This window comes from Bubalus kerabau, unplaced genomic scaffold (assembly GCF_029407905.1).
Source record: "Bubalus kerabau isolate K-KA32 ecotype Philippines breed swamp buffalo unplaced genomic scaffold, PCC_UOA_SB_1v2 scaffold_70, whole genome shotgun sequence".
Classification (NCBI taxonomy): domain Eukaryota; kingdom Metazoa; phylum Chordata; class Mammalia; order Artiodactyla; family Bovidae; genus Bubalus; species Bubalus kerabau.
This window is the reverse complement of record NW_026577924.1, coordinates 383,445-397,044: the sequence shown is the minus strand read 5'-3', so window position 1 is coordinate 397,044 and position 13,600 is coordinate 383,445. Positions and strand designations below refer to the sequence as shown.

Sequence of the window (13,600 nt, the reverse complement as noted above, 5' to 3'; positions counted from 1 at the left end):
AGCCTCCAGCACCCGGAATTCCCAGGTGGTCTCCCATCCAAGATACTGAACAGGCCCGACCCTGCTTAGCTTCCGAGATCAGACGAGATCGGGCGCCTTCAGGCCGATAGGGCCGGAGACGGGCGCGGCCGCCGCGGGGCGCCCTAAGAGCCTTGCGCTTCGCCTCCCTTTCGCTCTGACCTGCAGGTCGGGCCAACGGGCCGCCCCTCTCCTCGGGGGGCCGTGCTGTACTTGAGCCGCACGACCCGCGACCGCACTCCAGCCTGCTGACGCCGGCCCGGCCCCCGAACACCGCCAACACCAGACCAGCAACCGCCTGGCCGGGCCCGGGGGCCCGATGGGCTTCCAGGACCCCCCAGTGACCGGGAGGGCGTGCGTGCGTGCGCGCGGGGCCTGGGGGGTGGGCTGAGGGGTGCGGAGGTCTCGGCGCCCTCCCACCCCCGGCCACTCCAGACCCGGCCGCGCTGGCTGAGCGGGGCCTCCCCCTCCCCCCCCATCCCGTTCGCTGCTCAGGGCCGCGCGACCCCGGAGGTGTCGGTCTTCGGGGCCCGCCGCCTCCCGATCCCCGCGGCCCGGGGGCCTCTGAACCTCCTGCGGGCCTAGGCTCAGCGAATCTTGAGCGCCCAACTTGCCCGGCACCTGCCCGCTGCCCAAACCCACCGGGAGCCACGGAGGCGCGGTCGACCGGAGCGCCTCAGCCCCGCCCCTTTGCCCTACCGAGGCGCCCCCCTTGTCCCCACGCCGCCCGCCAAGCACCCGACCTTCCTGAGAGAGCAGACGAACCACAGGCAGGCACACAGACAGACAGACAGACAGACACACACACACACACACACGAGTGTGGTCTTTGGAAATACTTCTGTTCGTAGTTGCTGGGTTGAGCCCAACTCTTATAGGACCCATGGAGTGCGGCCCATCAGGCTCCTCTGTCCGTGGCATTTCCCAGGCGAGAATACTGGAGTGGGTTGCCATTACCTTCTCCAGGGGATCTTCCCGACCCAGGGGTCAAACCCGAGTCTCCTGCGGGCGGATGCCTTGCCATCTGAACCAGCACATTGCGAATTCCCTAGGCAAAATACAAAGAAAAGAGCTCGTGTGCTACTAAGTGGAAAGATGATTGAAGAAACAGAAGGTGTCCTTTGTTGGTATCTTGGAATCTTTCTTTAGTTTTCGTTGATTTTTACTCTTAAGGCTACTTGAACAAGGCAAGAGAGAAACCCCAGAACTGAAAAGCAATTGACTTTTTTGAAAGAAACCTGTGCAGGTTAAGCACTCTTCGTTTTTGAGAGATGGTGAAATGCAAAATCTTGATTCAACACCTATGACTTTGGTGAACTTTATTTCAAATCTCCATGATGAACCCCTAAGGCGTCCAGGAAGAAAGGAGTAGAGCGGGAGACAAAAAGAGCAACCTTTCTCCTTGGCGCCATCCCAACCAGCTGCTTAGTTCCTTCATCTCATGGACTACCATCTGGGCTTATCTGGTTTGTCTGATTCTTGTTTCGGGGCCCGTTTCTAGTCACAAGGCTGTCAACAGTGGGGGGTGGGGTGGGGGGTGGGGGAAGCCCTTCTTTCCATTCCACATGAGACCCAGTGGACAATCCAGGCCCTGGCCACTGCATAGAGCGTGCAGCAACAATATCAACGGTGATGCTGGTTAACAACGCATATTCCTGGAATCCACTCCGTTGCCTACTGAGTGTGTGCGGTGGTGGTCTGGAACCTATACCTGGAAGCTTTCTTGATGATTGCAAATGACACCAAAGTCCGAGGACGATGGAAGATCTTCACGTTTCTGCAAGAGCCACACACCTCCAGAAGGAACCGCAAGACTTGCCTGACATGGTCAAGGTCTAAGTATTGGACTACACGTCGGAAGGTCTCCACCTTTGCTATGGAAGTCAAACGATCTTTCTTGGAAATGAAAATGGATCACACTGAACGTTCACATTCTTCTAGAGCATTTGAAAAGCCCTAAACTGTAGAAATCTGCTGTACGAGTTCCTTGAAAGCAAGAACCCATACTGATGGATATGTCTTAATGCCTTAGATTGTGCCTTGAATATAGCGTACACATGAACCCAGGAAAGGAAAGAATGGAATCGCCAAATACACAAAGAGATCAAAAGTGCCGAGCCAAGTGACACCTTGAGGCTTCCAAGAACTTTTCTGTCTTTCACACACTAAGTAAATCCTGAGCACCTACGATGAGCTGGGAGGCATGTAATAAGTTTCTGGAACTAGAAGGCGGAGAGAAGCAGACACAGAGTTCCTGCTTTCACTGAGACGAATCTAATGATACATCACAGGCAGATCCTTGGAGAACTTGTCGAGGGGCCTCTACCCTCACCAAAACCTGGGTGTCAGGGAAGGCTTTTCAGAGTAACCATTGCGTTGAGGTCCATAGGTGGAACCTACGTAAACCAGGGTTGAGATGCAGGAAGAATTTCAGGCAGGGAAAACAGCATCCTGGAAGTCTAGGTGACCAGGGAAACTTAGGACGTTCAAGAAATGAAAATGCCCTATGGGATGGAAGCCAAAGAGTGCAGAGGGCATTCCAGGGAAAAGACATCCGAGAAGAACGTGAGGAGCAGGCATGAAGGGAATTGGTCGTATCTTCAATATGATGGGAAAATACAAGAGCCGTTGGAGCAGGATGGTGAGAGAATTGCATCTGCATTTCCAAACGGTCATCTTGCTCCACGTCACTAATGATTGGAGAGACTCAACTCCAAACGCCAAGGAGGGACCACTTCGCCCGAGTCCGATTGGGCCTCATTGCAATGTCTGTCCATAGCAGATGCTGGAGAAGCTGTGGAGCAAAGGGAACTCTCCTCCACGCTGAGTAGGAATGGGAGTTGGTACAGCCGGGATGGAAAAGAGTATGGAGGTTCGCGAAGGAACTAAAAGTAGAAGTAGCCTATGGTTCAGCAGTCCCACTCCCAGGCATAGATCCACCCCCAGTACAAGCCAACAAGCTAGATGCCCCGTTTGGGCACATCGATCTGTGCGCGCGCTCGCATGCGCATGCGCGATCGCCTGCGAGGCTGGGGGTGGGGCGGGGGCTGGGGCTCTGGCTGGAGTCGGTGCAAGCCCCGGGATTGCCTGAGGCAAGCCAAAGGAGCCCCAGAGGGAGACGGGACGGCCGGTCGTCTGGTTTCCTGAAAGCCGAATGCGAAGGCGGAGGGGCTCGCGGGCCGCGGGGAGGCAACCCAGGTCTGCAGCGGGAGTCGGGGCCCCGGCCACCCACTCACTCCCCCCGCCCCGGGAGGGGCTGGGGCTGCGGGGGTGGCGGGGGGGCGAGGGGGGTGTGGGTCCAAGAATTGGGACGCGGGGCGGGGGCTAAAGGACCTCTTCTGGTAGGCAAAAAAGCCTCCAGCACCCGGAATTCCCAGGTGGTCTCCCATCCAAGATACTGAACAGGCCCGACCCTGCTTAGCTTCCGAGATCAGACGAGATCGGGCGCCTTCAGGCCGATAGGGCCGGAGACGGGCGCGGCCGCCGCGGGGCGCCCTAAGAGCCTTGCGCTTCGCCTCCCTTTCGCTCTGACCTGCAGGTCGGGCCAACGGGCCGCCCCTCTCCTCGGGGGGCCGTGCTGTACTTGAGCCGCACGACCCGCGACCGCACTCCAGCCTGCTGACGCCGGCCCGGCCCCCGAACACCGCCAACACCAGACCAGCAACCGCCTGGCCGGGCCCGGGGGCCCGATGGGCTTCCAGGACCCCCCAGTGACCGGGAGGGCGTGCGTGCGTGCGCGCGGGGCCTGGGGGGTGGGCTGAGGGGTGCGGAGGTCTCGGCGCCCTCCCACCCCCGGCCACTCCAGACCCGGCCGCGCTGGCTGAGCGGGGCCTCCCCCTCCCCCCCCATCCCGTTCGCTGCTCAGGGCCGCGCGACCCCGGAGGTGTCGGTCTTCGGGGCCCGCCGCCTCCCGATCCCCGCGGCCCGGGGGCCTCTGAACCTCCTGCGGGCCTAGGCTCAGCGAATCTTGAGCGCCCAACTTGCCCGGCACCTGCCCGCTGCCCAAACCCACCGGGAGCCACGGAGGCGCGGTCGACCGGAGCGCCTCAGCCCCGCCCCTTTGCCCTACCGAGGCGCCCCCCTTGTCCCCACGCCGCCCGCCAAGCACCCGACCTTCCTGAGAGAGCAGACGAACCACAGGCAGGCACACAGACAGACAGACAGACAGACACACACACACACACACACGAGTGTGGTCTTTGGAAATACTTCTGTTCGTAGTTGCTGGGTTGAGCCCAACTCTTATAGGACCCATGGAGTGCGGCCCATCAGGCTCCTCTGTCCGTGGCATTTCCCAGGCGAGAATACTGGAGTGGGTTGCCATTACCTTCTCCAGGGCATCTTCCCGACCCAGGGGTCAAACCCGAGTCTCCTGCGGGCGGATGCCTTGCCATCTGAACCAGCACATTGCGAATTCCCTAGGCAAAATACAAAGAAAAGAGCTCGTGTGCTACTAAGTGGAAAGATGATTGAAGAAACAGAAGGTGTCCTTTGTTGGTATCTTGGAATCTTTCTTTAGTTTTCGTTGATTTTTACTCTTAAGGCTACTTGAACAAGGCAAGAGAGAAACCCCAGAACTGAAAAGCAATTGACTTTTTTGAAAGAAACCTGTGCAGGTTAAGCACTCTTCGTTTTTGAGAGATGGTGAAATGCAAAATCTTGATTCAACACCTATGACTTTGGTGAACTTTATTTCAAATCTCCATGATGAACCCCTAAGGCGTCCAGGAAGAAAGGAGTAGAGCGGGAGACAAAAAGAGCAACCTTTCCCCTTGGCGCCATCCCAACCAGCTGCTTAGTTCCTTCATCTCATGGACTACCATCTGGGCTTATCTGGTTTGTCTGATTCTTGTTTCGGGGCCCGTTTCTAGTCACAAGGCTGTCAACAGTGGGGGGTGGGGTGGGGGGTGGGGGAAGCCCTTCTTTCCATTCCACATGAGACCCAGTGGACAATCCAGGCCCTGGCCACTGCATAGAGCGTGCAGCAACAATATCAACGGTGATGCTGGTTAACAACGCATATTCCTGGAATCCACTCCGTTGCCTACCGAGTGTGTGCGGTGGTGGTCTGGAACCTATACCTGGAAGCTTTCTTGATGATTGCAAATGACACCAAAGTCCGAGGACGATGGAAGATCTTCACGTTTCTGCAAGAGCCACACACCTCCAGAAGGAACCGCAAGACTTGCCTGACATGGTCAAGGTCTAAGTATTGGACTACACGTCGGAAGGTCTCCACCTTTGCTATGGAAGTCAAACGATCTTTCTTGGAAATGAAAATGGATCACACTGAACGTTCACATTCTTCTAGAGCATTTGAAAAGCCCTAAACTGTAGAAATCTGCTGTACGAGTTCCTTGAAAGCAAGAACCCATACTGATGGATATGTCTTAATGCCTTAGATTGTGCCTTGAATATAGCGTACACATGAACCCAGGAAAGGAAAGAATGGAATCGCCAAATACACAAAGAGATCAAAAGTGCCGAGCCAAGTGACACCTTGAGGCTTCCAAGAACTTTTCTGTCTTTCACACACTAAGTAAATCCTGAGCACCTACGATGAGCTGGGAGGCATGTAATAAGTTTCTGGAACTAGAAGGCGGAGAGAAGCAGACACAGAGTTCCTGCTTTCACTGAGACGAATCTAATGATACATCACAGGCAGATCCTTGGAGAACTTGTCGAGGGGCCTCTACCCTCACCAAAACCTGGGTGTCAGGGAAGGCTTTTCAGAGTAACCATTGCGTTGAGGTCCATAGGTTGAACCTACGTAAACCAGGGTTGAGATGCAGGAAGAATTTCAGGCAGGGAAAACAGCATCCTGGAAGTCTAGGTGACCAGGGAAACTTAGGACGTTCAAGAAATGAAAATGCCCTATGGGATGGAAGCCAAAGAGTGCAGAGGGCATTCCAGGGAAAAGACATCCGAGAAGAACGTGAGGAGCAGGCATGAAGGGAATTGGTCGTATCTTCAATATGATGGGAAAATACAAGAGCCGTTGGAGCAGGATGGTGAGAGAATTGCATCTGCATTTCCAAACGGTCATCTTGCTCCACGTCACTAATGATTGGAGAGACTCAACTCCAAACGCCAAGGAGGGACCACTTCGCCCGAGTCCGATTGGGCCTCATTGCAATGTCTGTCCATAGCAGATGCTGGAGAAGCTGTGGAGCAAAGGGAACTCTCCTCCACGCTGAGTAGGAATGGGAGTTGGTACAGCCGGGATGGAAAAGAGTATGGAGGTTCGCGAAGGAACTAAAAGTAGAAGTAGCCTATGGTTCAGCAGTCCCACTCCCAGGCATAGATCCACCCCCAGTACAAGCCAACAAGCTAGATGCCCCGTTTGGGCACATCGATCTGTGCGCGCGCTCGCATGCGCATGCGCGATCGCCTGCGAGGCTGGGGGTGGGGCGGGGGCTGGGGCTCTGGCTGGAGTCGGTGCAAGCCCCGGGATTGCCTGAGGCAAGCCAAAGGAGCCCCAGAGGGAGACGGGACGGCCGGTCGTCTGGTTTCCTGAAAGCCGAATGCGAAGGCGGAGGGGCTCGCGGGCCGCGGGGAGGCAACCCAGGTCTGCAGCGGGAGTCGGGGCCCCGGCCACCCACTCACTCCCCCCGCCCCGGGAGGGGCTGGGGCTGCGGGGGTGGCGGGGGGGCGAGGGGGGTGTGGGTCCAAGAATTGGGACGCGGGGCGGGGGCTAAAGGACCTCTTCTGGTAGGCAAAAAAGCCTCCAGCACCCGGAATTCCCAGGTGGTCTCCCATCCAAGATACTGAACAGGCCCGACCCTGCTTAGCTTCCGAGATCAGACGAGATCGGGCGCCTTCAGGCCGATAGGGCCGGAGACGGGCGCGGCCGCCGCGGGGCGCCCTAAGAGCCTTGCGCTTCGCCTCCCTTTCGCTCTGACCTGCAGGTCGGGCCAACGGGCCGCCCCTCTCCTCGGGGGGCCGTGCTGTACTTGAGCCGCACGACCCGCGACCGCACTCCAGCCTGCTGACGCCGGCCCGGCCCCCGAACACCGCCAACACCAGACCAGCAACCGCCTGGCCGGGCCCGGGGGCCCGATGGGCTTCCAGGACCCCCCAGTGACCGGGAGGGCGTGCGTGCGTGCGCGCGGGGCCTGGGGGGTGGGCTGAGGGGTGCGGAGGTCTCGGCGCCCTCCCACCCCCGGCCACTCCAGACCCGGCCGCGCTGGCTGAGCGGGGCCTCCCCCTCCCCCCCCATCCCGTTCGCTGCTCAGGGCCGCGCGACCCCGGAGGTGTCGGTCTTCGGGGCCCGCCGCCTCCCGATCCCCGCGGCCCGGGGGCCTCTGAACCTCCTGCGGGCCTAGGCTCAGCGAATCTTGAGCGCCCAACTTGCCCGGCACCTGCCCGCTGCCCAAACCCACCGGGAGCCACGGAGGCGCGGTCGACCGGAGCGCCTCAGCCCCGCCCCTTTGCCCTACCGAGGCGCCCCCCTTGTCCCCACGCCGCCCGCCAAGCACCCGACCTTCCTGAGAGAGCAGACGAACCACAGGCAGGCACACAGACAGACAGACAGACAGACACACACACACACACACACGAGTGTGGTCTTTGGAAATACTTCTGTTCGTAGTTGCTGGGTTGAGCCCAACTCTTATAGGACCCATGGAGTGCGGCCCATCAGGCTCCTCTGTCCGTGGCATTTCCCAGGCGAGAATACTGGAGTGGGTTGCCATTACCTTCTCCAGGGCATCTTCCCGACCCAGGGGTCAAACCCGAGTCTCCTGCGGGCGGATGCCTTGCCATCTGAACCAGCACATTGCGAATTCCCTAGGCAAAATACAAAGAAAAGAGCTCGTGTGCTACTAAGTGGAAAGATGATTGAAGAAACAGAAGGTGTCCTTTGTTGGTATCTTGGAATCTTTCTTTAGTTTTCGTTGATTTTTACTCTTAAGGCTACTTGAACAAGGCAAGAGAGAAACCCCAGAACTGAAAAGCAATTGACTTTTTTGAAAGAAACCTGTGCAGGTTAAGCACTCTTCGTTTTTGAGAGATGGTGAAATGCAAAATCTTGATTCAACACCTATGACTTTGGTGAACTTTATTTCAAATCTCCATGATGAACCCCTAAGGCGTCCAGGAAGAAAGGAGTAGAGCGGGAGACAAAAAGAGCAACCTTTCCCCTTGGCGCCATCCCAACCAGCTGCTTAGTTCCTTCATCTCATGGACTACCATCTGGGCTTATCTGGTTTGTCTGATTCTTGTTTCGGGGCCCGTTTCTAGTCACAAGGCTGTCAACAGTGGGGGGTGGGGTGGGGGGTGGGGGAAGCCCTTCTTTCCATTCCACATGAGACCCAGTGGACAATCCAGGCCCTGGCCACTGCATAGAGCGTGCAGCAACAATATCAACGGTGATGCTGGTTAACAACGCATATTCCTGGAATCCACTCCGTTGCCTACCGAGTGTGTGCGGTGGTGGTCTGGAACCTATACCTGGAAGCTTTCTTGATGATTGCAAATGACACCAAAGTCCGAGGACGATGGAAGATCTTCACGTTTCTGCAAGAGCCACACACCTCCAGAAGGAACCGCAAGACTTGCCTGACATGGTCAAGGTCTAAGTATTGGACTACACGTCGGAAGGTCTCCACCTTTGCTATGGAAGTCAAACGATCTTTCTTGGAAATGAAAATGGATCACACTGAACGTTCACATTCTTCTAGAGCATTTGAAAAGCCCTAAACTGTAGAAATCTGCTGTACGAGTTCCTTGAAAGCAAGAACCCATACTGATGGATATGTCTTAATGCCTTAGATTGTGCCTTGAATATAGCGTACACATGAACCCAGGAAAGGAAAGAATGGAATCGCCAAATACACAAAGAGATCAAAAGTGCCGAGCCAAGTGACACCTTGAGGCTTCCAAGAACTTTTCTGTCTTTCACACACTAAGTAAATCCTGAGCACCTACGATGAGCTGGGAGGCATGTAATAAGTTTCTGGAACTAGAAGGCGGAGAGAAGCAGACACAGAGTTCCTGCTTTCACTGAGACGAATCTAATGATACATCACAGGCAGATCCTTGGAGAACTTGTCGAGGGGCCTCTACCCTCACCAAAACCTGGGTGTCAGGGAAGGCTTTTCAGAGTAACCATTGCGTTGAGGTCCATAGGTGGAACCTACGTAAACCAGGGTTGAGATGCAGGAAGAATTTCAGGCAGGGAAAACAGCATCCTGGAAGTCTAGGTGACCAGGGAAACTTAGGACGTTCAAGAAATGAAAATGCCCTATGGGATGGAAGCCAAAGAGTGCAGAGGGCATTCCAGGGAAAAGACATCCGAGAAGAACGTGAGGAGCAGGCATGAAGGGAATTGGTCGTATCTTCAATATGATGGGAAAATACAAGAGCCGTTGGAGCAGGATGGTGAGAGAATTGCATCTGCATTTCCAAACGGTCATCTTGCTCCACGTCACTAATGATTGGAGAGACTCAACTCCAAACGCCAAGGAGGGACCACTTCGCCCGAGTCCGATTGGGCCTCATTGCAATGTCTGTCCATAGCAGATGCTGGAGAAGCTGTGGAGCAAAGGGAACTCTCCTCCACGCTGAGTAGGAATGGGAGTTGGTACAGCCGGGATGGAAAAGAGTATGGAGGTTCGCGAAGGAACTAAAAGTAGAAGTAGCCTATGGTTCAGCAGTCCCACTCCCAGGCATAGATCCACCCCCAGTACAAGCCAACAAGCTAGATGCCCCGTTTGGGCACATCGATCTGTGCGCGCGCTCGCATGCGCATGCGCGATCGCCTGCGAGGCTGGGGGTGGGGCGGGGGCTGGGGCTCTGGCTGGAGTCGGTGCAAGCCCCGGGATTGCCTGAGGCAAGCCAAAGGAGCCCCAGAGGGAGACGGGACGGCCGGTCGTCTGGTTTCCTGAAAGCCGAATGCGAAGGCGGAGGGGCTCGCGGGCCGCGGGGAGGCAACCCAGGTCTGCAGCGGGAGTCGGGGCCCCGGCCACCCACTCACTCCCCCCGCCCCGGGAGGGGCTGGGGCTGCGGGGGTGGCGGGGGGGCGAGGGGGGTGTGGGTCCAAGAATTGGGACGCGGGGCGGGGGCTAAAGGACCTCTTCTGGTAGGCAAAAAAGCCTCCAGCACCCGGAATTCCCAGGTGGTCTCCCATCCAAGATACTGAACAGGCCCGACCCTGCTTAGCTTCCGAGATCAGACGAGATCGGGCGCCTTCAGGCCGATAGGGCCGGAGACGGGCGCGGCCGCCGCGGGGCGCCCTAAGAGCCTTGCGCTTCGCCTCCCTTTCGCTCTGACCTGCAGGTCGGGCCAACGGGCCGCCCCTCTCCTCGGGGGGCCGTGCTGTACTTGAGCCGCACGACCCGCGACCGCACTCCAGCCTGCTGACGCCGGCCCGGCCCCCGAACACCGCCAACACCAGACCAGCAACCGCCTGGCCGGGCCCGGGGGCCCGATGGGCTTCCAGGACCCCCCAGTGACCGGGAGGGCGTGCGTGCGTGCGCGCGGGGCCTGGGGGGTGGGCTGAGGGGTGCGGAGGTCTCGGCGCCCTCCCACCCCCGGCCACTCCAGACCCGGCCGCGCTGGCTGAGCGGGGCCTCCCCCTCCCCCCCCATCCCGTTCGCTGCTCAGGGCCGCGCGACCCCGGAGGTGTCGGTCTTCGGGGCCCGCCGCCTCCCGATCCCCGCGGCCCGGGGGCCTCTGAACCTCCTGCGGGCCTAGGCTCAGCGAATCTTGAGCGCCCAACTTGCCCGGCACCTGCCCGCTGCCCAAACCCACCGGGAGCCACGGAGGCGCGGTCGACCGGAGCGCCTCAGTCCCGCCCCTTTGCCCTACCGAGGCGCCCCCCTTGTCCCCACGCCGCCCGCCAAGCACCCGACCTTCCTGAGAGAGCAGACGAACCACAGGCAGGCACACAGACACACACACACACACACACACACACACACACACACGAGTGTGGTCTTTGGAAATACTTCTGTTCGTAGTTGCTGGGTTGAGCCCAACTCTTATAGGACCCATGGAGTGCGGCCCATCAGGCTCCTCTGTCCGTGGCATTTCCCAGGCGAGAATACTGGAGTGGGTTGCCATTACCTTCTCCAGGGCATCTTCCCGACCCAGGGGTCAAACCCGAGTCTCCTGCGGGCGGATGCCTTGCCATCTGAACCAGCACATTGCGAATTCCCTAGGCAAAATACAAAGAAAAGAGCTCGTGTGCTACTAAGTGGAAAGATGATTGAAGAAACAGAAGGTGTCCTTTGTTGGTATCTTGGAATCTTTCTTTAGTTTTCGTTGATTTTTACTCTTAAGGCTACTTGAACAAGGCAAGAGAGAAACCCCAGAACTGAAAAGCTATTGACTTTTTTGAAAGAAACCTGTGCAGGTTAAGCACTCTTCGTTTTTGAGAGATGGTGAAATGCAAAATCTTGATTCAACACATATGACTTTGGTGAACTTTATTTCAAATCTCCATGATGAACCCCTAAGGCGTCCAGGAAGAAAGGAGTAGAGCGGGAGACAAAAAGAGCAACCTTTCCCCTTGGCGCCATCCCAACCAGCTGCTTAGTTCCTTCATCTCATGGACTACCATCTGGGCTTATCTGGTTTGTCTGATTCTTGTTTCGGGGCCCGTTTCTAGTCACAAGGCTGTCAACAGTGGGGGGTGGGGTGGGGGGTGGGGGAAGCCCTTCTTTCCATTCCACATGAGACCCAGTGGACAATCCAGGCCCTGGCCACTGCATAGAGCGTGCAGCAACAATATCAACGGTGATGCTGGTTAACAACGCATATTCCTGGAATCCACTCCGTTGCCTACTGAGTGTGTGCGGTGGTGGTCTGGAACCTATACCTGGAAGCTTTCTTGATGATTGCAAATGACACCAAAGTCCGAGGACGATGGAAGATCTTCACGTTTCTGCAAGAGCCACACACCTCCAGAAGGAACCGCAAGACTTGCCTGACATGGTCAAGGTCTAAGTATTGGACTACACGTCGGAAGGTCTCCACCTTTGCTATGGAAGTCAAACGATCTTTCTTGGAAATGAAAATGGATCACACTGAACGTTCACATTCTTCTAGAGCATTTGAAAAGCCCTAAACTGTAGAAATCTGCTGTACGAGTTCCTTGAAAGCAAGAACCCATACTGATGGATATGTCTTAATGCCTTAGATTGTGCCTTGAATATAGCGTACACATGAACCCAGGAAAGGAAAGAATGGAATCGCCAAATACACAAAGAGATCAAAAGTGCCGAGCCAAGTGACACCTTGAGGCTTCCAAGAACTTTTCTGTCTTTCACACACTAAGTAAATCCTGAGCACCTACGATGAGCTGGGAGGCATGTAATAAGTTTCTGGAACTAGAAGGCGGAGAGAAGCAGACACAGAGTTCCTGCTTTCACTGAGACGAATCTAATGATACATCACAGGCAGATCCTTGGAGAACTTGTCGAGGGGCCTCTACCCTCACCAAAACCTGGGTGTCAGGGAAGGCTTTTCAGAGTAACCATTGCGTTGAGGTCCATAGGTGGAACCTACGTAAACCAGGGTTGAGATGCAGGAAGAATTTCAGGCAGGGAAAACAGCATCCTGGAAGTCTAGGTGACCAGGGAAACTTAGGACGTTCAAGAAATGAAAATGCCCTATGGGATGGAAGCCAAAGAGTGCAGAGGGCATTCCAGGGAAAAGACATCCGAGAAGAACGTGAGGAGCAGGCATGAAGGGAATTGGTCGTATCTTCAATATGATGGGAAAATACAAGAGCCGTTGGAGCAGGATGGTGAGAGAATTGCATCTGCATTTCCAAACGGTCATCTTGCTCCACGTCACTAATGATTGGAGAGACTCAACTCCAAACGCCAAGGAGGGACCACTTCGCCCGAGTCCGATTGGGCCTCATTGCAATGTCTGTCCATAGCAGATGCTGGAGAAGCTGTGGAGCAAAGGGAACTCTCCTCCACGCTGAGTAGGAATGGGAGTTGGTACAGCCGGGATGGAAAAGAGTATGGAGGTTCGCGAAGGAACTAAAAGTAGAAGTAGCCTATGGTTCAGCAGTCCCACTCCCAGGCATAGATCCACCCCCAGTACAAGCCAACAAGCTAGATGCCCCGTTTGGGCACATCGATCTGTGCGCGCGCTCGCATGCGCATGCGCGATCGCCTGCGAGGCTGGGGGTGGGGCGGGGGCTGGGGCTCTGGCTGGAGTCGGTGCAAGCCCCGGGATTGCCTGAGGCAAGCCAAAGGAGCCCCAGAGGGAGACGGGACGGCCGGTCGTCTGGTTTCCTGAAAGCCGAATGCGAAGGCGGAGGGGCTCGCGGGCCGCGGGGAGGCAACCCAGGTCTGCAGCGGGAGTCGGGGCCCCGGCCACCCACTCACTCCCCCCGCCCCGGGAGGGGCTGGGGCTGCGGGGGTGGCGGGGGGGCGAGGGGGGTGTGGGTCCAAGAATTGGGACGCGGGGCGGGGGCTAAAGGACCTCTTCTGGTAGGCAAAAAAGCCTCCAGCACCCGGAATTCCCAGGTGGTCTCCCATCCAAGATACTGAACAGGCCCGACCCTGCTTAGCTTCCGAGATCAGACGAGATCGGGCGCCTTCAGGCCGATAGGGCCGGAGAC

The 13,600-nt window shown here is 56.9% G+C and overlaps 5 pseudogenes; all 5 read right to left on the bottom strand.

Moving 5' to 3' along the window:
- On the bottom strand, positions 1-120 carry LOC129641091 (uncharacterized; annotated as a pseudogene).
- Positions 121-3,370: 3,250 nt separating this feature from the next.
- On the bottom strand, positions 3,371-3,490 carry LOC129641090 (uncharacterized; annotated as a pseudogene).
- Positions 3,491-6,740: 3,250 nt separating this feature from the next.
- On the bottom strand, positions 6,741-6,860 carry LOC129641089 (uncharacterized; annotated as a pseudogene).
- A 3,250-nt stretch (positions 6,861-10,110) lies between these two features.
- LOC129641088 (uncharacterized) lies at positions 10,111-10,230 on the bottom strand (annotated as a pseudogene).
- A 3,250-nt stretch (positions 10,231-13,480) lies between these two features.
- LOC129641087 (uncharacterized) lies at positions 13,481-13,600 on the bottom strand (annotated as a pseudogene).